This window comes from Phocoena phocoena, chromosome 8 (genome assembly GCF_963924675.1).
Source record: "Phocoena phocoena chromosome 8, mPhoPho1.1, whole genome shotgun sequence".
Taxonomy (NCBI): Eukaryota; Metazoa; Chordata; class Mammalia; order Artiodactyla; family Phocoenidae; genus Phocoena; species Phocoena phocoena.
In genome coordinates, this window is record NC_089226.1 from 43,773,987 (window position 1) to 43,799,157 (window position 25,171).

Below are 25,171 nucleotides of genomic sequence, written 5' to 3' on the forward strand. Positions count from 1 at the left end.
AATGAATAATTAATTTCATGAGAAATTGGTAAAAAATTTAAAAAGGAGGGAGTTGAATTTTAAGTGATAGATGAGTCTTCAGGTTTAAAGGGAGAAAGCATGGAGGATAGAATGATTCTAAAGCCTTTAATATTTCATTAAATAGTATCTTCTTCAAGTCATTTATTGTATCTGAAAATTGGGGAGGAGGAAGAATAAGAAAATACATTGGAAGAAAAAGTATTCCTGCAAATCTCCAGCTCAATATATATGTAATTGATTGTTAACCTGACTTTTCCAATTGCTTTAGAGTTCCATCCAAGTGCCACCACAAGCATTCTAAAGAGAGCTTCTGGGAGGGTTAACTGAAAGAAATAGATACCATCAACCCTCCTGGTACCCCTCAAGACTATATGAGAACTCCATGTATCTTGGGACCTGTCAGCTGTGGCAGTCTCCCTTCTTAGCCATGGAGGAGCATATTCTCATTTATTGTCAAAGCTGTCACCACTTAATTGGTATCAGATTCTGACTTGTACAAGTAACATTCTTCACTTCAAAAACCCGGAGGGTACTGGGTTATTGGGCAAACACGTAACTACTGTTCAAATGTTTCTAGGAAACTTAACTAATTGTTCCAATGGATGGTGAAAAACATAACAAGGTATCAAGAAATCCAAAGCAACATGTGTGAAGTCTTATTTAGCATTCTGCAGTACACTGCCAAACATGACTTTTAATCTTAAGTATGGTATTTAAGTGGAGAATAAATGAGTGCTTCCTTGCTATAAAAAAGACTATATGAGAGAAAAAAAAGGAAATAAAAGGGTCCATGAATAGAGTTCTAGGAAGTGTAGATATCCTAGTAAAATTTTACATCCTTCCTTCACAAAGGAAGGATAAATGTTGCTCCTCTCATTCCAATAAGGAGGCTCCCACAGAACAATTTATAGAGATTGGGGTGCATGCAAGAAGACAAGATGGTATCCCCTTCTCTAGGTGGACATCTGCCTATGGCCCTCAAGATCATTTGTGAAGAAGGAAGAGAGAGTGGAGAGATTATGCAAAGTGAAAAGTGGAGACAGCAGTGAGACATGCAACATTCAAACTGTTTGGCATGATAAGGGTGTGGGAATTTCCCATGAGCCAGATAAGAAGGTAAATCGGCTTCAGTAACCACCTCAGAAGCTGATTCCAGCAACAACAGAAATGATATACTGTGGGGAAAGAGAACTCAAGGAAGGTGTGAAGAGAATTGCTTCCACATTAGAAAGCTGTTCAGTGGGAAAACCTACAAAATCTGTGATGACTTCACATGTTCCACATGAAAGAGTCACCATTTAAATGCTGGCCATACCCATCTTATTGAAAACCAAGAAGATTACAAAGGCACCACTTAAGTAAAAATATTTCTGCACATTTCTCCTTCTCTGATCCTAGAAACAGGCAGGAGAGGAGTTAAAGAGCTGATTTTGCCCTTCTTTACAATGAGACCCTCAGGCTGAGGTTTAGCAAAAGTTATGCAGAAGGAAGAACATGAACTTAAAATACTCAACTGATTTAAATTGTACTGTACTGCAATAGACTTTTTTTTTACCCAAAAGTAACCAGAAAGTTATGGGATTGCCTGAGACAGGAAAGGGAAATTCTACATAGAGCATGTTAGAAGGTAGAAGTTAGAATATGCTTTTTTATTGAGGTGTAGTTAATTTAAAATGTGTTAGTTTCAAGTGTACAGCAAAGTGATTCAATAATTTTTTTTTCAGATTTTTTTCCATTATAGGTTATTACAAGGTATTGAGTATAGTTCTCTGTGATATACAGTAGGTCCTTGTTGTTTACCTATTTTATATAGTAGTATGTATATGTTAATCCCAAACTCCTAATTTATCTCCCCACCACTACCACTATCCCCTTTGGTAACCATAGGTTTGTTTTCTATGTCTCTGAGTCTTTCTTTGTTTTGTAGATAAGTTCATTTGTATCATTTTTTTTAGATATCACATGTAAGTGATATCATATGATATTTGTCTTTCCCTGTCTGACTTCACTTAATAAGATAATTTCTAGTTACAGCCATGTTGCTGCAGATGGCATTATTTCATTCTTTTTTATGGCTGAGTAATATTCCATTGTATATATGTACCACATCTTCTTTACCCATTTATCTGTTGATGGACATTTGGGTTGCTTCCATGTCTTAGCTATTGTAAATAGTGCTGCTATGAACACTGAGGTTCATGTATCTTTTCAAATTGGAGTTTTCTCTGGATATATGCCCAGGAGTGGGATTGCAGGATCATATGGTAACTCTATTAGAATATATTTTAAATATTGTAAATATCAGCATCTAATTGCAAATATTTAATATCTTTCTTACATATACAGATTTCTAACACTAGCCAAAATAATTCATTTTATCTAATCCAATAATACTTTGATGGTACCATCTAAAGATGTTTTGGTAAAGAAGCAGAGTAATTTTTTCTAATACAAACTCAAAAAGTTTAGTGATATTCTCCTACCTTAATCTTGACTTCATCTGTCATTAATTGAACTAATACCTTAATGACCTAATTCATGTTTAAGCCTTTAACATTTCTTAGTATTTACTTATACACTCTCATTTGTCTCAGGTTTACTCTTTCAAGTTTAAGTGTTTCCAAGTAAATAAGTCAATGTTAACAATATCCATTGTCTTCATGAATCTTAGGTGATTACTACTCCCAGATTTTATGTTTTCTAAGTGAAAGTCCTATATTTTAAGCTGTTGTCATGCATGTAAAAGGTTCCAAGCTTCATACTGCATTTAAATTAGATCTGTCAAAGGCAACACTAATTTTTGGCAGCTATGGAGGAGAGCTAGTCAAAACGTTCTTTTTAACCACAAAACCCACACATGGTATTGAATTGATTATATGATGGTGGAGTTCATTTATAGAGCACTGAATTAATTTTCTCAAAGCTAATAAATTAATTTACAGCTTAAGTAAGAAAATTCAATTTTCCATTAAAAAAACATTTTACTGGCTGAGTGAGCAAATAGGATAACCTATAACAAACATGTAAGTTTTCTGGTCACCACAACCTCATATACAAATACTACGTTCCTGGGAAATTAACCACAAAAATCATAGTTAAATAGCTGAATATCTTGGACTGTTCTCTCCTCCTCAGCAAACATACAGAAAGAAGCTCATATAATCATGATAAGAAACAGAGGATGTGTAGATTTTTACTTAATTAATCCCATTGCGTTTGGCTCTTGTTCCAACATGACTCTTAATTGTAGAAACATTATAATCACAGAAATGTAAATATTTTCTTGTTTTCTTTCCTTTTGCTTAGAAGGGCAATTTCACAGTCACTTAAGTACTTAATTCACGAGAGGAAAATAAGGTCCAAAATTATTTTCTCCTATAGGTCTCTTATTCAATTCTAATGTAAGATACTTTTTTATAACTAAGGTCAGTCAAATTAAAGCCTATACTTTCTGATCTCTACTAATAAAAGCTGTGTGTACTTTCTCTAAATTGTCTTCAGATATGCTGTAGCATTCTTGAGGCTGAGAACCAGAACTTCCAAATGTAGCTATTTCAATAATTTAGGGTAGTTTATGATAAGCACTTTTTTCATTTTGTTTCCAATATCTTTCCTAGTGAGAGCAAATATTTATTGATCCTTTATGGACACAGTATCATATTGAGAAAATATCATTAATAGGTAGCCTTCTAGGATTTCAGCCTTTGTCCTGTGTCAGAATGAAAAGCCCTAAGTCACAAATTCAATATTTTTGTAACTATTTACTCTTCGCTATATGCAAAGAAGCATGCTGAGGATTCAAAGAGGAACAAGCTAAGTCCCTGCAATCAAGATATTCAGAGCTGAATGTACATAGTATTTTACAAAAACACTAGATAACTATAAATAAGGAGTGTGTTACAAAGCCACCATATAATTATAAAGTAGCTTTCTTTAAAAATATACTTATGACTATCTTATTAAATTTGTTACACTTTTAAAGAATGATGAAACATGGAACAGAGGCCTGAAGAATTCTAATTCTATACTTTCAATGTTTAAGAAGTTTTGGTAAGGAACTAGCAATTATTGGAGGTATTTAATAAATTTTAATTCTTTGTTACAAGTTTCAAAACATTAGAATCCAGTGCAAAATATGAGCTCTTTGGCAAGCCTCAGTTAACAAGATCTTTCCATTTATCAAAATACTTTAGCCTTCATCATTCTGGGGAAATAGAGACTGATCACACTATTAGGAAATTTAGATTCTAAAAAGGGGACTTCCCTGGTGGTCCAGTGGTTAAGACTCCACACTCACAATGCAGGGGGCATGGGTTTGATCTCTGGTTGGGAAACTAAGATCCTGCATGCCGCAAGGCATGGTCAAAAATAAAGAGAATTTTTTAAAAATAATTGGATGTTTAATTTTGGGAAAACACGATATATGCAATAATCTTAGAATCAGACATAGTGAAACATATTTCTCAAATTTTTTTCTTGTTGAAAATAATTTTTCTAGAAAAACATGGATTGAGTTTTTTCCTTTACATTTGGTACAGCATTGCTTTCCTATCTCTTTGGTACATTATCTAGGCAAAGATAAATATCTATTTTTTGATTCCTCCTTTCAAATTCATTCCTTGAACACCTATTCACAGCGTTCTAGTCAAATCCAGATATTTCAACTGCAAAGGTAACTTGTGACCTTATGACTCATATCAAAAGCCTCAATCTTTTCAGCCACATTACACAATTATCTACCACTTATCACTCCTCTCCCTTAACTTCTTCACACACTTGTCTCCTACAGTCAGTCAGAGAGAACAAAGAAAACATATGTAAATCAAGGAAAAGCTGTATAATTAGTACATGAATACAAAAATGAAAAGAATGAACGGGAAGGAGGTAATAGGTAATCAGATCAAATACAAAAAGTGGAAAGGCAGGAGAATGGGAGAAGAAGCAAAAAATATGCAAAAGATAAAGTGAATCAAGGAGAGGCATTGAGAGAATTGTTCACAAAGTTCAAACAGCATCTTTGTTAGTGATGTCTAGTCTTTCTCCACCATTACCCATTTGAGGGAGAGCCTTTATTAAGTCAACTTTAAGCCTCAAAGCACCGCATGCATTGTAATACATTTAACAGGTGCATAACAAGTCTTACTATTAAGACAACAAAAAAATGCTTTTCTTTACAAATCCAAATATAGTTGTTGATATAGATGAGATGAATTAAGTATATGCTATCATAACATGTACAATTGACTTTCAAGGACTGCTGTTACATTTACTACTTGCATAATTGCACTTTGTTCTAGTTATATCATGGCATGTGAACACAACTAAGCAAATTGCAATGGTTATAGGTTTTCCCAGAGTTAACCTATATTTGGTTAAATGTATTGGAGTATAAGGGTTTTTTTTTTTTTAGTTTAAACATGTTCTCAGTCTGTTTTTAATTTTCTGCTATTTAGTTTTACAAGATGCAGGATTGTAGAATGCGATGCCACTCATTTCTAAAATGATATAAAATCTCGCATACAATAATTAAGTCAAACCCTATATAAATTCATTTTTTGCTCATTTGTTTTGTAATATAAGTTTATGACCACAATTTAACCACAAAGAAATCAAACAAATGTATTAGTGCTCGTACCACAAGAAGCGAAGATATCCAAGTTTAACAAGAAACCTTTTTTAATTATTAATATGGAAATGAATTTGTGTATTCTTAAATCTGAATATCTATTCACAGTCTGCATTTTTCTAGCATTCTTTTTCAAAATGAAGAGTGAAACGTAATATTTTTTCTATCTGCCAGAACAAAGGAAAGATCAAAACAGATGTAATATGTATTAATTTCCTTTACTTGTAGGAGTGCTAGTGATAGGAATAGGCTTTCTTGAGGACAAAGTGGGATTTTTAAAAAGTGTTTTATTACAGAAAGAGCTCAACTCAGAGTCAGGTACAAAGAGTCCTAGACTTGCTCTACCACAAACACTTTAGGCATATGTGGGCAACTTGGTTAGGTGCTCTACATTAAGGTTTCACCTCTGAGCTGATGGGGTAAAGCAATGGCTTTTAAGTTGTGTTCCAGAGTGGCTGCAGGGGTTCCATCAGTCTTTTATTCTAGTTTAATTTTTAAATATATGTATGTATTTAACTGTGTTAAAATACATATAACATAAAATTTACCGTCTTAACCATTTTTAAGTGCATAGTGTAGTAGTATTAAGTATATTCACACTGGTGTGCAATAAATCTCCAGAACTTTTCATCTTGCAAAACCCAACTCTACACCCATTAAACAGCTCCCCATGTCCCCCTCCCCCAGCCCCTGGTAACTACTACTCTACCTTGTGTTTCTATGAGAATGACTATTCGTTTACCTCATCCCAGTGAGATCATACAGTATTTGTCCTTTTGTGACTGGCTTATTTCACTTAGTATATCCCCAAGTTTCATCCATATTGTGGCATGTGTCAGAATTTCTTTCCTTTTTCTGGGTGAATAATATTTCACTGCATGTATATACTACATTTATATACTACATTTTATTAAGCCATTTATCTGTTGACAGATATTTGGGTCTCTTCCACCTTTTGACTGTCTCGAATAATACTGCTATGAACATGAGTATACAAATATCTCTTTAAGTTATTAAATATTTTTAAGTATCTAAAATAAAGTGGGAGGGTTTCCCTGGTGGCACAGTGGTTAAGAATCCACCTGCCAATGAAGGGGACATGGGTTCGAGCCCTGGTCTGGGAAGATCCCACATGCCACGGAGCAACGAAGCCCATGCACCACAACTACTGAGCCTTGCGCTCTAGAGACCGCGAGCCACAGCTACTGAGGTCGTGTGCCACAACTACTGAAGCCCGCAAGCCTAGAGCCTGTGCTCTGCAACAAGAGAAGCCACCACAAATAGAAGCCCACACACTGCAACAAAGAGTAGCCGCCGCCTGCTGCAACTAGAGAAAGCCTGTGCACAGCAACGAAGACCCAACACAGCCAAAAGTAAAATAAATAAATAAATTTCTAAAAATAAAAAGTGGGAATGAATAAGTGAATATTAAATTGTGTTATAAGCCAAAGTGTCACCTGTTGCCAATCTCCAATATATTAATGTGTTTTTGTATAAACCTTGAAAAGGATGTTTAGCTTGCTTTCATGGTTACATATATTTGATTTTTTGTAAATATGTCATCAGCTATAAAGCTTATACTGTGACACTGACCTTTTATTTAAATCTAGGCCTGTACATGTCTGCTCATAAACAGAGAGTACACTACTAAAGCACTCAGGCAACGTACACAAATACCAGTCAATGCTTGGGTATTTCTGCTTGGTCCATGTTTTCTTTGTGGTATGGTAATTTGTACAAGTAAACTCAAACATTATCATATCATGATAATACCATTCTGTGGTTTTATTGTTACTATATAAGAATTATTTCTTGACTCTTGTATCTCTGACAAGAATTTCAGCAAATGTTACATAATGGTAGGAGGACTTTTCAATCATTTAGACATAATATCATTTATCAGCTACTAGTTTTCTCCCCAACTTTGTCAACCTGGTAAATTCCTAAACATCCTTCACAACAGAGCAAGTGTCATCTCCTCCAGGAAGCTTCATATAACTCTCTTCCACAACCTCAATATAGAGCTCTCTCCTCATTTTGTTTCTCCACTGTAGCCTATACATTACTGCATGCTTCTTTCAGTTCATCTTTGATATTTTGTTGCTTTTATTTTTATGAGTCTAATTTTCCCTTTGCACTAAATTTCTTAAGGGCAAAGGCTATGTCTCTATTCAATTTTTGTAGCTGCAGACCATTGTACAATAATCATTCAATAAAAGATTTATGAGAGGGTGAGCCTTTCTTAAGTTAAATTTAAGCCTCAAAAAACTTCATACATGGGCTTCCCTGGTGACGCAGTAGTTGAAAGTCCGCCTGCCGATTCAGGGGACACGGGTTCGTGCCCCGGTCCGGGAAGATCCCACATGCCGTGGAGCGGCTGGGCATGTGAGCCATGGCCGCTGAGCCTGCGCGTCCGGAGCCTGTGCTCCGCAACGGGAGAGGCCACAACAGTGAAAGCCCCGCGTACCGAAAAAAAAAAAAAAAAAAACTTCATACATTATAATACACTTAACGGGTGCTTCATAATAGTCTTAATTATAATCCATGTATGAATAGACAAATATTAAGTGTCCCTGCCTTTTCAGATAGTTTATTTGCTGAGTTTCCTAAGATTCCAATATGATGTTTTAAAAATTGTTACCATTTACAAGAACTTATTTGTGTGAGTCAGGATTTTCTTTGAAGAGTATAATCAAAGCAAAATACATAAATAAATTGGATGCTGTGGGATAATATAATTGCAACTTCCAGGTTCAGATTTTTAGACATTTGTGTTCATTAAAACAGACTAATTTTCTTATTAAGTTCAAAATATATAACTATTATAAATCTAAATTTATAAGTTTATATTAATTAAATTCCACTTTTATCAGTGTTGTATATTGGTATTACACAGATTTATTTAGGAAAATGAGATTCTATTAATAAAGTTATTAAGTTTTTTTTCTTTCTCAAGATTGCTTTGGCTATTCAGGGTCTTTTGTGTTTCCATACAAACTAAAATTTTCTGTTCTAGTTCTGTGAAAAATGCCAGTGGTAATCTGATAGGGATTGCATTGCATCTGTAGATTGCTTTGGGTGGTATAGTCATTTTAATAATATTGACTCTTCCGATCCAAGAACATGATATTTCCATCTGTTTGTGTCATCTTCAGTTTCTTTCATCAACATCTTATAGCTTTCAGAATACAGGTCTTTGTGTGATCAGATGACTGATGAGAACTTTTCCAGCCCTCACATTTTATGAGTTAATAGTTCCTCTTCATTCCATTCAGTCATGCATTTACATAGCTTATGGAATTCTCTGCTCCCAACCCACAAGACAAAACTATGCTGAGCAAGAACAAACCTCATCCATCTGGAAAACTCAAAGAGAATTTTCAAAATTAGAGCTATGGATTCCACTCTGCTCTCCCTTACAAGGCCATAAGCTTTCATCTTTGACCATACTACAACTTAATTGTTCTACCTGATTATATAGCTAAGTGTTCTAAGATAGAGAATCACATTCACTTATAGAACATGAATGTTTCTGGGTGTTACATGGATCACACTTATGTCTGCAAATGGTATTGTAATGATGACAAAGTGTGCTTGATAAGATCAATTCCAAATATATACATTAACACCCACTTAGTTGATATCTCTTTCTTCTCCTTCCATAAAGTTCTTTGAAAGAATAATCTATATATTTATCTCCTCCTCCTCACCTCCCACTCCCTCTTCAAATTTCAACCTTCAGGTTTTTACCCCACTACTCCATATAAACCACTCTGGAAAAGACCCTCATTACTTCCTAATTGCCAAATTCAAGAGACTCTTGTCAATTTTTACCCTATTTTACCTCTATTCTGCATTTGTCATATTCCTACCTTAATTTCTACAAGGCCACTTTCTCCTTCTTTTGTTTTTGCCTTTCCCATATTTTTCATCTTAGAGCTCCTTTTTACTCATTTACACCTTAAATATTACATTTTCCAATGGTCTGTCCTTTCTTCTCTTCTCTTTCCATTTTCACTAGATGGTCTCATTCATATCCATGGCTTTAGTCAGCATTTATACATGGATAGATTCTCAAGGCCTCAGTTCTAACCCAGAGTTTTCCCTTGATTCCAAATGCTGCGATATATTTCTTCTTGGAATCCCAACAGGCACTTTAATTGAAATCTATCCAAAACTGAGCTTGTTAATTTTTTCTCTTGGACTCATCTCATCCTCCATCTCTTGCCTAAACTATCACAGTCTCCCAACATATCTCATTGTTGCCAAATACCCCTCAAATACCCCAAATACCCCTCAATTTGTCCACTATACCTCCATCAGAGTGAAATTTCAAAACTACAAATAAGATTGTCACTTTCCTTCAGAACCCATTCCTGACTCTAACTGCCCAGATAATAAGGTCCAAATTTCTTGATATGACATGAAAAGCTTTCCTGACCATACTGCTATCTACATTTACCACCTTATATTTTGCACTTTCTTACACAAATTATTTTCACTTTTCAAATAAACCACACTATGTATGCCCTTTTTAAATTCACACACTGATCCTTCTGTGTAGAATATTCTGCTTCACAGTTATTCAATCTAGTGAACTCCTGTATATCTTTCAAAATAGTTCAAGAGATCCTTTCTAATGAAGCTTTCCATCACTCCACCTTACATTCTTATAGACAGTAAAGATTCCTATAGACAGTAAAGATTTTGTGATACCGCTGTAGCCAATACATACTTCCATCGTGGCACCCATAATTTATTGACCTTACTTGTATGTGTCTGCCTTGCCTTTACATACTTTAGGTTTCTTAGAGGCAGAGGTTATGTCTTATTCATTATTTTATCCCCAATCTGTTGCATATTAAGCATGCAATAAGTGATTAATAAAAGCATGATTGTATGAATTAATTAATGTGAACATTTCTTACCCTCAACTTAAAGTCTAATGGGGAAATGTCTAATGTCTTAAAGTCTAATGGGGAAACATACATCAAACATCAAAAATTATAATAGAGTATGTATCTGCAATGGTTGACTTGTGTGCATTCTGTTATTTCCAGGTAGGTCAAGGGAAAACACATATGTTCATTGTAAACATGAAGTATCTTTCTGTGTCCTTTGCAATTTGTTTATATCATTCCTACCAGTTCCTGTTTCTACTATAACTATATAGTTAGTTTTATATATCTCCTAAATATTAACAACTAAATAAAAATACAGATCTGAATACAATATAAAATTAGTCAAACTATCCCTATAGCAGTTTACTTTCAGAGGAATGAATTTCATGGGAAATATGTGAGAAGATACTCCTTTTCAAGAAAAATGTATTTTTCCCATGACCTGTGTTCTGCAGTTAACAATGGTTGTAGATTAGAAAAATGTTTAAGGTTGTGCTTTCAGCTGTTGACAAATTGTAAAATAGGCTAAATAAGAGGATACCAAAATATCAAGTGGAAATTGGACCCACTATTTAAAATTCTGAATTGTTCCCTAGGCTTTAGTCATGTTTTTTCCTTTTGTAGCAGGGTCAGTGTGAGAAGGCTGAAGTAGATGGAGGAATGATGAATGTAATGAGGGGAAGAGGTTGAGGAAATTATTCTGGCACTCATGATTTAAGCCTCAAGTAAGTATTCATTCTAAAGGAAATGAAATTGGTGATCTCAGTTTGCTCCCTAACAACTACTGTGGCAGAGATGCACTTTGAATGCATCAATGTGTTTCACATATTGGGAATCTCTGTGGAAATGTATAATGAGCTCCTGTTGGGGCAGTTTTCTGTATTACGCTTCAGTGCTAGGGCATGCATTTGTCTAGATGTTCTCAACATCCTGAGCTGCTCAATAAATTTTAAACATTTTGGAGACAAAAATAATTTGAGGTTTTCCCTAAGCACTCTCCAAGGTACCAGGCTGAAAACAAAGTAGAATCCCCAAATCCTAAAAAAACTGATGCCTACCACACCTGCAGTACTCACCTTGGCAAGGAACTAGGTGACATTTACATGGAAAAACCATATATTCCACATGGCTCTTGATGAGCTTATTTTTTGGAAGAAAATACACAGTGTCATTTAATCAAAATATAACACATTGGTATGAAATTTGATGAGCTAGCACAAAGTTAATTGTGTTTGATGACTTATTTCCAATTAACTTAAGACATATTTTACTTGCCCCTGCTTCTTAACCGTTCACTTTTTTAAAAAATCCATTCATAAAAATTAAATAAACACAATGTGCTGAATTTAAAAATCTATCTTTATCTGTTTTCATTTCCGTCCCTTTCTTTTTCAATCTCTTGCCTCCTTTCTCTCTTAAATAAAGATGAGAAGTGAAGAGGTACTGCCATCTACTGGTATATGGGAAACATTCCTGAAATAGTTGAACTGCACTAGAAATTGGCTTTGCCAAGGACACTCAGGGAGACAATAGAAAAAGGTTGTGGTGCTTTAAGCTCTTTAAATGAAACCCTGGATGATATATTCATTCATTTATTCACTAATTTCAGCAAAGTTGAATTTGGAACTTCCAGTATTGCCAAGCCCTGAACTAAATCCATAGAACACAGAGATGACTAAATCCTGGCACTTGACAGAAAAACCATTTCATTTTCTTTCCTTCCTCTGTTCACGTACTGTCAATAGTATATGAGGCTGTTTTTGCAGCATGCACATGAGTTAATGGATTGAGCCCCTGAGGATAATTTCTGGAAAATATTAAATATTTCCAGGCTACGCTGCCAGCAAAAAATCCCAGGAGGATTCCAGAAGCATACAAGTCCTGTAAATACCTCTCTCTTCATTCATTTGAAATTCAGTCTACTTATTTTAATATATTTAATAACCCCCTTAAATTCTACCATTCACAAAGGAACGGAGAAAAGATAGAAAAGTAGCTCTGTTGAATGTGTTCCTTAATAGAAGGTGCAGAAGAGGAATATTGGAAGTGGTAAAGAATACACACAGATATTGATTTCACAACATTAATACTGATTAATACATCAAGACTATTCAGCATACACCTCGGATACTTTAGCCAGCCTGCCCTAACACCTATGCTATTGACTCGAATCAAACTAGAAACTCACTCAGGCAATGAAGAAGCCTACAATACATGTGATCATCAAACACCGATTAAAAAGGATTCTTGCACAAACATTAGAGACTAGAAGTATTTCAGTTATACAGTTTTGTTATTTTCTTATGAAATCTTGGTTTTCCCAATACACATCCACCTTGAAGATAACCAGACTTTGAAGATGATTCGAAGACACTTATGGCTGAGCCCCGAAACCAATTTCATTATTGTAAATTCAAACTTTCTCAGTCTCCCTCTACTCGTGGATAATAACACTCATCATCCCCTTTGGCAACTAAAAGAACATGTATGTTTCATTTGTTTCTATAAACCCCATAGTGCTTGACCCATTATAAGTCCCCAGTATGTTTATATTTTAAGGAGTGAATGAACATCATTGGTTTATATGTGTGTGTGTGGTTAATTGGAGAGTTTTCCACCAGTGATGTGTCAGTGCTCTTCTTTATTATTTGAAAAGTCTTAATTTTGCTCTTTAAAAAAAAATATGGTGAAATAATTTTTGACCAGCAAAAGAGTTGCAAAGATAGAGAGTTCTCTTATACCCTTCATTTAGCTTCTCTTTAATGTTAACATCTCACATAACCAAGGCATAATTATTAAGAGTTTGACATCACTATAATACTACTAACTAATTTATTTTGGATTTCCCCAGCTTTTCCACTGATATGCATTTTTTGTTCCAGGATATATCTCTAGTCTCCTCGAATCTGTGACAGTTCCTTAGTCTTTCCTTATCCTTCATGACCTTGACACTTCAGAAGAATAGTAGTCATGAACTTTGGTTTTGTCGGATGTTTTCTCGTGATTGCGCTTGTGTCATAGATTTTTGAAAATAATACCACAAAGGAGAAGTGCACGCCTGAGCGCATCACATTGGGGGTATATGATATCAATATGTATTATTACTGATGATGTTAACTTCAATCACTTGATGGAGATTGTATCTCCAGGTTTCTCCACTGTTAGGTCTACCTCCTGGAGGCAGGAGAGAGTATCAAAGCATTTATTCCTCTTTCCCCAGTGTCAGGTAGTTTTCTCACATAAAGTCTGATCAGTACTCAGCTGAAGACTCAAGGGAAAGCCTTTTCCAACTTCTAGAGCTCTGTCTTCTCATCCACGTCTCTTCTCTCCTGTGCACTGCCCTATAAATTTCTCTCTGCATTCTCAGCTCTCTTTTCTCAACTCAGGGAAATTATGAGGGTCCATTTGGGTTCCCTCCCCCTGCACTGCAGCCTAGATATTCTCTTAAGGCAATATGTTGGATCAATAGTAAGATTCACCCTATTTGTTTTCCTTCTCTCAGATGTTGGTGGTTCAATTTCTGAAAAAACATTGTTTCTTATATTTTTGTCCCACTTTTTATTTGTTTAAGGTGTATGGGTATGTCCAGGCCTTTATTCCATGTGGCTGGAAGCAGATACCAAGCTCAATGTTTTAAATACCATCTATATGATAATACCACTAAAAATTAAAATTTTAGTTCAGTACTCTCCCTTGAATTACAAACACATATCCAATTTCCCATTTTATAGGTTTCCTTAAGTTCTCATTAACATTTTAAACCCAACTTATCCAAAGCATGAAGCAAACTTCTGAGTCACTCCATCCCCTATGCATTTCTCTTCTGCTAATCCCAATTTCAGTACATGTCACCACCAGCCTCCTAGATGTTCAATTCAAAAATCTAAGAGTTATCTTTGACTCCTCTTTTCCCCTACTGTCATATGCAATACATTGGCAATTCTTATTATTCTATTTCAAAATGCATATCAAATCCAGCCTCTTGTCTCTCTCTACACGGAAACCACTCTCAGAATCGCTCATCTGAACCACTGCAGAAACTTCTAATCTCTTTCCTCCCACTCTTGCTTCTCCTCTTTAATTCACTATCTAGCAACCAGAATATTTTTTAAATATACATGATATCCTGTTATCTCCCTTATAAAACATTTTCAGCAGCTTCTTGTTGCAATTTGAAAACATTTCTCACACATTACCATGACCTTCAGGGCCCTACTTGATCTGGATACCACCTTCATCTACAATCCCATTTTATACCTGATATTCTAGGCACATAGTCTTCCTTTCTGTTCTCAGAATATACCAAGTACCTTCCCATCTCAGAGCCTTTATACTTTTCATTTCCCTTTCCTGGAATACTCTTTTCCACAGGCTCATGATATGGCTAGTTTTCTCCATCATTCAGGTTTCAGCTTAAATGTCACTTTCTTCAGAAAACATTCCTTGACTACCCTATTTAAAGTTGGGCTCCTAGCTTCAATTACTTTCTTTTACATCATAGTATTTGTTTCCTTGGTAATAAAATGATTTTTTTATTATCTTGGTTACTTGCTTCTTTGTTTATTTATCATCTGTTTCTTAGACAAAAACTTTTAGAGGAAATGGTCTTTTTTCACTACTGTATCACACTGTATGACATGGGGTCTGGTATGTACTTGATGTGCTATAAAATTTCCTGAATAAATGAATGAAGATATAAAGACTGTTTTTACAAATAGGAAGGAGGCTAATGTCATGATCTGGGCAAAATTTGACTTGGTGAGCAAGAATCTAGACAAAGAGTGGGTCAAATCAGCTTGTCACCTGCTTTTGTAAATAAAGTGATGTCAAAACACAGCCACACCCATTTTATTATGTATTGTCTATGGCTATAGAGGCAGTGGTTGTACCAGAGACTATATGGCCTGAAAAGCCTGAAATATTTACCATCTGTCCCTTTATAGAAAATGTTTACCAACTCTTGATCTAAACATATGCAGAGATAATGGAGATATAGCAGGAAAACTAGAATATTTAAAGCACTACTCTCAGACCACAAGTCTGTGTTCCATGACAGTACACATGAAATCCATCTCTCTCCCTCTTCATGGTCTGCTCTCTACATTCTTCCCTACCACTATCACCCCAGGGTTAGGATAACCTTGTGCATCCTATGTACTGATGTACATCCTATGTTTCTGAGACCCTGATTATGTCTTTAAAACTCCTTCTTTATTACTATAAAAGTGCAGCCAGGATGCAACTTACAGATTCTGTAGTTTGTCATAATTTCCCAGAACTTTCAACTTCCATATTCTGGGTCAAACACCACCATCACTCTTGCTATTTCTTTTGCATTTTCAAAATGTTGCCATTTCATGAAACTTATTGAAATGCATATTGTTTTTGCTGGAATTCTATTAAAATGTAATTTCAACCAGAAAGAGTGATCCATCTTTCTAGGATCATTGGATGCGTAAATGCCCTTTTAAATGGGTATTCAATGCATTCAACTTTCCAAACCATAATGTCAGCTAGACCACTGGAAATGTAATATACATTACCAGTACTTTCCAAAGTTCTTAATGTAATATACGTTACCAGTACTTTACAAAATCAATCCAAAGAAAATATTTTATTCAACTAGCAATGAGTGTTTGTGACAAAAGTTGCAACCAGACACTTTTTCTGCCTTCCAGCACTCCTACTTGGAGGCAGGAGGCCATGGAAGACTTAATCTGTCTACCAAGGAAGCCTCGACTTTTCCCAAGGTCTCCTCACTTTGTCACCATGACAGATTTTAGAAGTGGTGGCTTTTCAACTTCATATGACCACGTATCAAATACACAATGATATTACCACCTAAACACAAATGATGTTACAATGTAATCATTTCCTGCTCCAAGATGAAAAATGATTCATAGGTCACCAGGTCACAAAGGAAAAAGTTGAATTTGAGGAGAGGTCTTTAGAGGTTCATGCATCTTACCTCTGTGCTTTGTCCTATCTGGTTATATCCTTGAATATGACTATAGAATTAAAAATTAGGCTATTGATATTAAATATAAATTTTTCACCACATGTGACATTGGTCACTATAGGTAAAGATGGAGACACATTAAGACAATGTGAATGATTTTATGGGGGTCTGTCTTAGATATTTTGTGTCTGTGGATAAGCAGCCCACATGATAATTTAAATGCCTTGAAAGCCCTCAAGCTCACACTTTTAGCAAAATCAAAACAAAATAAAATAACCTGCTTGGCTGCTTTCCATAACTCACTCTTCCATTACTTAGTATGTCCTGCAGCAAAGGTCTAGGAGTTCTTTCAAGTAAGTGGAATCAAAACCAAAACAAATCAAAATGAAACTTAAAAAACAAAATGCTAAGAAATAAATCTTAAAAGACCAAGTTACTTGCAGAGTGAAATTATTTAATATTCAAGCCTCTCGGATCAACATGGTATCATCTAAAATGGTTGTAAGTATGTAAATAAATTGTATTAAGGAGTCAAGGAACAGAGTATATCAAATTTTCAAATGCTCCTCTGAATATCAAAGCAAGATATTAGTTTACCATTAAGAACCAATTTATATTGTTTTGATGTGTTAGACTTCCGTTAACCAGAAAAGAATCTACTTTCATAATTATTGACCTAATAGATTATTTTTTCATCCCCAAATGTAAGAATATGGAAGATAATTTTTATATGTTTTGAATTCCAAGTATTTTAATTTCTTTTCTCTTTTCCAGTTAAATGTTGATCAATACCAACATCTCACTGAGAAGGGAAAAAAATCCAAATTATAAAAGTAATCATTTGGGGCTTCCCTGGTGGCGCAGTGGTTGAGAGTCCGCCTGCCGATGCAGGGGACACGGGTTCGTGCCCCGGTCCGGGAGGATCCCACGTGCCGCGGAGCGGCTGGGCCCGTGACTCATGGCCGCTGAGCCTGCGCGTCCGGAGCCTGTGCTCCGCAACGGGAAAGGCCACAACAGAGAGAGGCCCACGTACGGCAAAAAAAAAAAAAAAAAAAAAAAAAAAAAAAAAAAAAAAAAAGTAATCATTTGGATGCGTAAATCAACAATATTTATAATACATCAATATCAGGAAGTAGTTCATTTATCTGTTCAGGCAAATGAGATACAATTTGAAATGTAGATGAAAGAATATGGGGAATTGGCTCAGGATTTTTTTCAGTTTGTAGTTTTATTTACCTAGTTTGCTACATACCTACACATACTCCAATTCTGTTCTTTTCTTGACCAAAATTCTCTCAATTTCTCAAAAACGATAAGCTTGGTATAGGAAAGAAGATTTCTTTTTTTTTATGCAGTCTTTACAAAATATTTTTTTCATGTAAACACAGCTTCACTTTTTCCCCCTATAAAAAAATGGATAATAATCTAATAGACTCCACATGGAATGAGCAGTTTCCCATTTTTTATCAAATTAGCCCATCTTTCATACACATGAGCCTTTGGTCATGCCATTCTTTCCATTGAAATGCCCTTTGTTCTTGCTCTCTTGCATGAGGGAACAATTCAACTAAAGCTGATACCATCAAAACATGAAAAATCTCAAGGCTTGTGAATTCAAGCCTTGCTTGAATACTGCTCCTCTACTAACAACATTCTGCATGTTTGATATTCCTTAAGATATTCTGTTCATCTGGTCCACCTCCCTTTCACTAAGTGATGATTGATTGATTCTAAATATACATTAGGCTATATTGTATACTAAATACCATTCTAAATGCTGGTACTACCATGAGTTATCAGAGACTACAGTTAGTTTATTAGCTCCTATTTTAGATGCTGGGACCTCAATAAAGTTCTCAAGTGCTTAACAATTTAGTTGGGGATTCAGCTCCTATATATTACAATAAAATAAATGATAGAAAATATTACCTAGTATCAAGTGATAATCCTAGAATGTAGATGAGAATAAATTTCAGCGAAAAAAAAAACATGGTTGCCCACAGGAGTAATCAGGAAATATATGTTGGAGTAAAAAACATGTAAAGTAGGAAAGGAAGATATCCTAAGAAGAAAAAAAAAAAGGAATGAACAAAATTATGGATGTGAGAATATATGACGGGCCACTGAAAAAGATAATTCACGTAAGAAACAGATGAAAAAATTGAGAGTAAGGGGATGAATGCCAAAATAGGCTGCCTAGATTTATAGATGGCAAAGGGCAAACAAAGACTTCTGAACTGTGGGTGACATGAACAGAGAATTGCTTTACAAAGATTAATTTGACATCAGAGTGCTATATGAATTGGGGGTAGGAAGATGTTTTTAGGAGATTTTGCAGATTAAAAATAAAATAACCACAGTCTGTAATACAGTAGTGTCAATGGGATTTTTTTTAATGTAATGATATTACAAAAAAATCTATAGAAATTGGTGAGTGAAATTACATAGAGAATAATTTGGAGGGAGGCTAAGACTAGAAAAGAATGAAACACACAGAGTAAAGTCAAGATCACTGCCTGGAAGGTATAAGGTAGAGAAAAATTGCTGTTATTTGTGAGCCACATTTTTAAAACATCAAGTGGAGAACACCTTTGCTGTGACTTGTTGCCTCACAATTTCCCTTCCTATTTGGCCACATCTTATCTTTCTCTATGAGCTATGCTTTGACAAATAGAATCATTTAGTAAATCTTTATTCTTCGATAATGCTTTCATTATTAATTCATTTAATTTATATTTATTGAATGTATACTAAATGTTAGGCATTATGGTAGGTAGTGGGAATACAATGATGAACAAAAGTAGACACAGTGCCTACCCTCATGGTGTTTCTAGCATAAAGGAGAAAACACATGTTTAACAAAGAATTGCACAAATAATTATTTAATATGACCATTATACATGATATTAGGTAAAAGTGCTGAGGGCTATAAGAGTTTATATAGTAGGAGGAATTAACCTAAACTGGTAAGAGGTTCCGAGAAAGATTCCCTGGCAAATTAAAATAATCTTTGAGACTTGAAAGATGAGTAGAAGTTAGCTGTGCTAGCTATGTGGGGCGGAGGGTGGGTAGGGAGAGAGAAAGGTGAAGGGAATATTTCACATGCAGGAAATAAGATGTGCAAGGGCTTTAAAAGCAAAAGAACTTAGTGCATTTCAGAAACAGAGAAGGTTGGTGTGGATGGAGCCAAGTGAGGAAGAAAGAGAGATGATTGAAATATGAGGATGGAGAAACAGGTGGGAACCATATTATATAAATCTTATAGAATTTATGTTTATCCATAGAACAATGGGAAGCTATCAAAGGCTTTTAATGAAGGGATTTACAACCTGGTGAAAGTGTGAGTACTGGAATGGAGAAAGACAATATTAGAAACAAGAAAAACAGTTTGGAGATTATTTGTCTAAGTCCAGGCAGTTGATCATGGTGGCCTGGAGTAGAAACAAGAGCGGCTGAGAGAAGTAAACAGAATCAAGACACACTTTGCGCATTTGGAAAGTAAACTTGACAAAATTTGAATTAGATATAAGGTAGTGAAGAAAAGGGAATGTCAACGATGACTCCCAGGTTTCTGAAAATAACTCAGTGGATGAAAAAGTCACTTACTAAGACAGCTAACATTAGAAGAGAAACTGGTTTGATGAGGGCAGATCATAAGTTCAGTTTTTGACCATGAGGCACCAAAGTGGAGTGTTCAAATAAGCCACTATATATATGGGTCTTGATGTCAATTTGGATTTAATGTTTAATGCTTGAGTGAAGCATTTTTGAGGCAAGATTTCTGATACATAAAGTTATATAAAAATAGTTTTCATTAACTGTAGCTTCCACTTAGGTATTAACTATAGCTTCTATATTCACTTTATCCAAAGTGAATCTGGAAGCTTAAAAACTATGCACATTTTATTCATATAATTAAAATTCTGATAAGAAGAAATTACCTTTTCAAGAGAAGATCAACTAATTAATCTAATAACAGTGTTACGTGAGTAGTATTCAGTTAAATACAAGAACTGTCCAAGGTCAACTTTCTTCCTGTACAGAAAGGCTTAATCTTTAGCAGGCTAACATGCCATCCCTCCTAACTACTTTGTACTTTCCTTTTGTGTATCTGCACAAGTACCAACTTTTTTACGGACTAGCTGTGGATTACAAAAGATATGTAGTTAAGAAGAATCCATTTAAAAGATCTCCTCCTCTTAAAAGAGCAAATCTTCAAGAGGTAAATGAACTATTAAAAATGGAAGTTGTCATAGACACCATTGTACCCAGCTTTTCTCTAATGAATGAGTCCTTTCCATATCTGAATATGTTGTGCCAAACTTGCTTAAGCTCTTCTAATAAAACAGAACATATATTTCAAGAAAAAAATTTTAAACGATCATTTGATCATGCATTTATTTTTTCATTTAGGTATTTCTTCATTAGTTCTACATAGAGTATATTAACAAAGCATGATGCTAGATGCTAGATGAGAGAAGTTGAATAAAAAGATGAATCAGTTATAGGTACTTGCTCCTCAAGCAGCTTAAAGTCTCATAGATATAAAAGAAAAATGTAATAATATGAGAAAAACATAAGACTAAGATAAATTCCATAAAATATCATAGTAATTCAAGAGATGAAGAGTTCGTTTTAGCTGGTAAACGACTTAAGACTTGTAGTGGATATTGCTGTTTACCTACTCAGAATATAATGGGTAATTTTTAACATCTTTATTAGAGTATAATTGCTTTACAATAGTGTGTTAGTTTCTGCTGTATAACAAAGTGAATCAGCTATACATATACATATATCCCTCCATCCCCTCCCACACTCCCTATCTCACCCCTCTAGGTGGTCACAAAGCACTGAGGTGATCTCCCTCTGCTATGCAGCTGCTTACCACTATCTATTTTACATTTGGTAGTGTATATATGTCCATGCCACTCTCTCACTTCATCCCAGCTTACCCTTCCCACTCCCCATGTCCTCAAGTCCATTCTCTACGTCTGTGTCTTTATTCCTGTCCTGCCCCTAGCCTCTTCATAACAATTTTTTTTTTTTTAGATTCTGTATATATGTGTTAGCATACAGTATTTGCTTTTCTCTTTCTGACTTACTTAACTCTGCATGACAGACTCTAGGTCCATCCACTTCACTACAAATAACTAAATTTCATTTCTTTTTATGGTTGAGTAATATTCCATTGTATATATGTGCCACAATTTCTTTATCCTTTCATCTGTCGATGGACATTTAGGTTGCTTCCATGTCCTAGAGGTTATAAATAGTGCTGCAATGAACACTGTGGTGCGTCTCTTTTTGAATTACAATTTTTTCAGGGTATATGCTCAGTAATGGGATTGCTGGATCATATGGTAGTTCTCTTTTTAGTTTTCTAAGGAACATCCATACTGTTCTCCATAGTGGCTATATCACTTTACATTCCCACCAACAGTGCAAGAGTGTTCCCTTTTCTCCACACCCTCTCCAGCATTTATTGTATGTTGATTTTTTTATGTTGGCCATTCTGACTAGTGTGAGGTGATACCTCATTGTAGTTTTGATTTGCATTTCTCTAATGATTAAAGAGGTTGAGCATCCTTTCATGTGTTTGTTGGCAATCTGTATATCTTCTTCAGAGAAATGTCTATTTAGGTTTTCTGCCCATTTACGGATTGGGTTGTTTGTTTTTCTCGTATTAAGCTGCATGAGCTACTTGTATATTTTGGAGATTAATCCTTTGTCAGTTGCTTCCCTTGCAAATATTTTCTCTCATTCTGAGGGTTGTCTTTTTGTCTTGTTAATGGTTTCCTTTGCTATGCAAAAGCTTTTAAGTTTCATTAGGTCCCATTTTTTTATTTTTGTTTTTATTTCCATTTCTGTAGGAGGTGGGTCAAAAAGGATCTTGCTGTGATTTATGTCATAGAGTGTCTGCCTATGTTTTCCTCTAAGAGTTTGATGGTGTCTGGCCTTACATTTAGGTCTTTAACCCATTTTGAGTTTATTTTTGTGTATGGTGTTAGGAAGTGTTCTAATTTCATTCTTTTACATATAGCTGTCCAGTTTTCCCAGCACCACTTAGTGAAGAGGGTTTTTTTTTCTCCATTGTATATTCTTGCCTCCTTTATCAAAGATAAGGTGACCATATGTGTGTGAAGTTATCTCTGGGCTTTCTATCCTGTTCCATTGATCTATATTTCTGTTTTTGTGCCAATACCATATTTTTTTGATAACTGTAGCTTTGTAGTATGGTCTGAAGTCCAGGATCCTGATTCCTCCAGCTCCATTTTTCTTTCTCAAGATTGCTTTGGCTATTTGGGGTCTTTTGTGTTTCCATACATTGTGAAATTTTTTGCTCTAGTTCTGTGAAAAATGCTAATGGTAGTTTTATAGGGATTGCACTGAATCTATAGATTGCTTTGGGTAGTATAGTCATGTTCACAATGTTGATTCTTCCAATCCAAGAACATGGTATATCTCTCCATGTGTTTGTATCAACTTTAATTTCTTTCATCAGTGTCTTATAGTTTTCTGCATACAGGTTTTTGTCTCCTTAGTTAGGTTTATACCTAGGTATTTTATTCTTTTTGCTGCAATTGTAAAGAGGAGTGTTTCCTTAATTTCACTTTCAGATTTTTCATCATTAGTGTATAGGAATGCAAGAGATTTCTGTGCATTAGTTTTGTTTCCTACTACTTTACCAAACTCATTGATTAACTCTAGTAGTTTTCTGGAAGCATCTTTAGGATTCTCTCTTTTAGTATCAGGTCATCTGCAAACAGTGACAGCTTTACTTCTTCCTTACCTATTTGGATTCCTTTTCTCTTTCTTCTCTGATTGCTGTGGCCAAAACTTCCAAACTGTTTTGAATAATAGTGGTGAGAGTGGGAAACCTTATCTTGTTCTTGATCTTAGAGGAAATGCTTTCAGTTTTTCACCATTGAGAACAATGTTGGCAGTGGGTTTGCAGTATATGGCCTTTATTATGTTGAGGTAGGTTCCCTCTATGCCTACTTTCTGGAGGGTTTTTATTATAAATGGGTGTTGAAATATTTTTTGAAAGTTTTTCCTGCATCTACTGAGATTATCATATGGTTTTTACACTTCAATTTGTAATATGGTGTATCACATTGATTGATTTGCGTATACTGAAGAATCCTTTCATTCCTGGGTTAAACCCCACTTGATCATTGTGTATGATCCTTTTAATGGGCTATTGGATTCTCTTTGCTAGTATTTTGTTGAGAATTTTTGCCTCTATGTTCATCAGTGATATTGGTCTGTAGTTTCTTTTTATGTGACATCTTTGTCTGGTTTCGGTATCAGGCTAATGGTGGCTTCGTAGAATGAGTTTGGCAGTGTTCCTTCCTCTGCTATATTTTGGAAGAGTTTGAGAAGGATAGTTGTTAGCTCTTCTCTAAATGTTTGAAAGAATTTGCCTGTGAAGCCATGTGGTCCTGGGTTTTATTTGTTGGAAGATTTTCAATCACAGTTTCAATTTCAGTGCTTGTGATTCATCTGTTTATATTTTCTATTTCTTCCTGGTTCAGTATCAGAAGGTTGTGCTTTTCTAAGAATTTGTCCATTTCTTCCAGGTTGTCCATTTTATTAGCATGTAGTTGCTTATAGTAATCCCTTATGATTCTTCGTATTTCTGCAGTGTCAGTTGTTACTCCTCCTTTTTCATTTCAAATTCTGTTGATTTGAGCCTTCTCCCTTTTTTTCTTGATGAGTCTGGCTAGTGGTTTATCAATTTTGTTTATCTTCTCAAAGAACCAGCTTTTAGTTTTTTTTTTTTTTTTTTTTTTTTTTTTTTTTTTTTTTTGCGGTACACGGGCCTCTCACCGTTGCGGCCTCTCCCGTTGCGGAGCACAGGCCCCGGACGCGCAGGCTCAGCGGCCATGGCTCACGGGCCCAGCCGCCCCGCGGCATGTGGGATCTTCCCGGACCGGGGCACGAACCCGTGTCCCCTGCATCGGCAGGCGGACGCCCAACCACTGCGCCACCAGGGAAGCCCCAGCTTTTAGTTTTAATGGTCTTTGTAATAATTTCCTTCATTTCTTTTTCATTTGTATCTGGTCTGATCTTTGTGATTTCTTTCCTTCTGCTAACTTTGAGGGTTTTTTATTCTTCTTTCTCTAATTGTTTTAGGTGTAAGGTTATGTTGTTTATTTGAGGATTTTTTTGTTTGTTTCTTGAGGTAGGGTTGTACTGCTATAAATTTTCCTCTTAGAACTGCTTTTGCTGCATCCCATAGATTTTGGTTCATGGTGTTTTCATTGTTATTTGTTCTAGGTATTTTTTTATTTCCTCTTTGATGTCTTCAGTGATCTCTTGGTTACTTAGTAGCTTATTGTGTAGCCTCCATGTGTTTGTATTTTTTATTTTTCTTTCCTGTAAATGATAGTCTCATAGCATTGTGGTCAGAAATGATACTTGATATGATTTCATTTTTTTAAATTTACCAAGGCTTCATTTGTCACCCAAGATATCATCTCTCCTGGAGAATGTTCCATGAGCACTTGAGAAGAAAGTGTATTCTGTTGTTTGGGGATGGAATGTCCTATAAATATCAATTAACTCATCTTATCTAATGTGTCATTTAAAGCTTGTGTTTACTTATTTACTTTCATTTTGGATGATCTGTCTATTGGTGAAAGTGGGGTGTTTAAGTCCTCT

General features: G+C 35.2%; 1 non-coding gene across 1 annotated transcript; it reads left to right on the forward strand.

Moving 5' to 3' along the window:
* Positions 1–399: 399 nt before the first annotated feature.
* Positions 400–529, forward strand: LOC136127678 (small nucleolar RNA SNORA24). The gene has a single exon (XR_010656138.1). It is a non-coding gene; the product is annotated as a small nucleolar RNA SNORA24 (small nucleolar RNA).
* Positions 530–25,171: the final 24,642 nt, after the last annotated feature.